Source organism: Bidens hawaiensis, unplaced genomic scaffold, assembly GCF_021521415.1.
Source record: "Bidens hawaiensis isolate Kalapana, Puna unplaced genomic scaffold, B.hawaiensis_p1.1 tig00037536_1, whole genome shotgun sequence".
NCBI classification, from domain to species: domain Eukaryota; kingdom Viridiplantae; phylum Streptophyta; class Magnoliopsida; order Asterales; family Asteraceae; genus Bidens; species Bidens hawaiensis.
The window spans coordinates 1-2,769 of record NW_027505482.1 but is presented as its reverse complement, the minus strand read 5'-3'; the positions used below and the strand labels follow the sequence as shown (position 1 = coordinate 2,769).

The following is a 2,769-nucleotide window of genomic DNA, read 5'->3' as shown; positions in this document are numbered from 1 at the left end:
GTGTCCGTACTGCAACGGAGGCTTTGTAGAAGCCGTTGAATCCACCGAGCCTCCACCGTTAGCCTCTAATCACTATGAATATAAAAATTGAGCTCATATGTTAACAACCACTCCTTTGTTTGTAGCTCATTTCATTTCACTCTTTTCTTCTTCTTTTTCTTACTTTTTTTTTAATTTTTTATGCATATCATATGGCCTATATATGTCAGAAACATCTCATCAATTGAGACCTAAAAATATATAATTAAATAACTTGTGAAAAAACTATACACCAAAATTTGTTTAAAATCACACAAATAAAAAAAACTAAGGGCGTTAGAAACTTTCAGTTCATTTTGTTTTGTAATCCGATTACATGTATTGAAATAAAATTATACTTATATAGATTTCAAAACTACATATACAGTTGTAATTCACTATCGGTCCACGTTACACTGATAAGTGGATTAAATTTCTTTTCATTACAAATTTACGATTTTCTTTAAATTTTAATAGTGTTATCATACGACCCCCAAACTTTAATAATATTTTTTTTAAACTATGTTTGCTGTGATAATTTTTCATTTTCTTTATAGATCTTTTAGGTTTATTTTTGTCGACGGTTTTTTATCCGTCTAACGATGTTGACCGAAATCCATGTCCCCGTCGCGTATAACCAAATAGCAATGTTTTAGAACCGGACTCACTAGAGAGCAAAATTAGTTTACTAAATTTAAAATATTATATATATATAATTAAAACTTTTCATAAAATTCAAAATATGAAAGTATATATATTTTCCAATTTTAATAAAATATGATTACTTAACTTTAAAAAATATGAATTTACAGTAAATCAATAAGAAATTGAGGTTTTAAATAAAAAGGAATTGAAATCCAGTTCAACCAATCAAGGACGAAGCATAGAAGGACCTCGAAACAGATCCATGTATATAAAAGTCTAAGTTTCGTCACTACAACTAGTAATTATGAAAACACTGCTAAGTAGTTTAAGACCGTTATAAATTATATGTTTATATGTAAAGACATTAGCTAGACACATTGAATGAATCTCTTGGTTCATCTACTGCCAGATTTGTCTGTTATTCCGGTGAATGTAAGAACCATCATTAGTTTGTAGGTGATGGTCCAGAGTAAAACTGAACTTCGGTAAAAAAAAAAAACTTCATCCACAAATGATATAAAAATCAAAAAAATATAATATAGAAAAAAGAAGAGAATCTCTCTCATATCAAGAAATGCATACTAATGGCACATGAGAGTGTAAGATGATAAAGATGGGAGGCTAAAGCATAAATATAAAATAATACTCTAATCTATTAAAATCTATATAGATTTATACATGGTACATTAATGTCACCCTTCTTTAGTAGCATCACTGCATGTGCTGCTTGCCTCTTATGCTTCCATTTTAACTTAAACTCTAAGCGCACAAAGAAGGATGTAAATAAAAAATATTATAAAAAAAACAAAAGAAAATACTAATAATTTTTTCTTCTTCTTATGGGATGGCAGAAAAAACACAGGGTTTTTAACTTTTTATACTTTAAAACCCTAAAGCAGAAGAAAAAACATCATCAAACCCTAAAAGAGGGAGGTTTATTAAGAAACCATAAATAAATGGGAAATCCAGGAATTACAAGTTTTACATGTAAAAAGCTCATAAAAAAACTTATTTCACATGTAAAAATAAAATTATGTTTACATAATCTTTTTGGAGCGTTTTGCATATAAACGTACTTAGAAAACGTTCTAATAAAAAACGGCTTCTCCATTTATTTATATTCAAGAAGCTCCATAAAAAGATTATGTAAAAACTAGTTTTTTACATGTAGAATAAGATTTTAATAAATCTTTTAAATGTAAAACACATGTATATCCACGCTTCGCCGCTTATTTATACTTCCCAATTAATCCCAACCCAAATTAACCCTAAACAAAACCATCAAGAATCTCCATGTTTTTTCCAACACACCAACATTGTAACACAACGTTTGACAATATAAAACCTCGCCTTCTGTTCTTTAGCCAAATGACCGCATTTTCGAGTAAAGTTTGCGCATTTTTGCGAACTACTTCTTGTGAGATCTGATGGGAACTTGTTCTTTGATGAACTCTTTTGTGAAAAAGATCTCAAAAGTGGTGACTTTGTGGAGCTTTTCTGTGACATGCTTCTAAACAATGATGATGATTTTGTTGAATGATTGTTTGGATCTTCTTTTGATAGCTTCCATTTCTTATCCATGCAGTAATCAGTTTGTGATCACTGACTCTGATCTGAATAATATTATTGCTTTCTGTATAGGAGTTCTAGAGAGAGAAAGGGTAAAGTGGCTTGATCAAGGTGAGACGTTGGAAAGCTATAAATAGTAAAATATATGGAAAATAATAATAGGGTTTCTAGCAAATTATTTATGACGTTTGCATGTTCACCTTATACGTGTAGAAACTGTGTGTGTGTGACTGTGTGTGTTGTGTATGTATATATGGTGAAACTTCTATACCTCACTATTATTGTTATTATTATTATAATTAGATGGGAATTGGGAAATGACTTGTGGGTCTATAATTTTTTTTTAATATCAAGTTTTACAAAAATATCAAGAGCTTTTATTTTCTTAGTAATGTATATAAGGTTTTTTTTTTCTCTTTTTTATTAAAAGAGGGATAGTGTGCAAGTTAGGGCGGTATTTTTGAGCGATAAAAGGACGATGGGGCGATCAACACCGCCCCTGGGCTACAAATGGGGGAAATGTTTTGGGGCCGACAT

General features: G+C 30.2%; 1 pseudogene; it reads right to left on the bottom strand.

Moving 5' to 3' along the window:
* Positions 1 to 1,935: 1,935 nt before the first annotated feature.
* LOC143613453 (small polypeptide DEVIL 11 pseudogene) lies at positions 1,936 to 2,317 on the bottom strand (annotated as a pseudogene).
* Between the last annotated feature and the right edge of the window lie 452 nt (positions 2,318 to 2,769).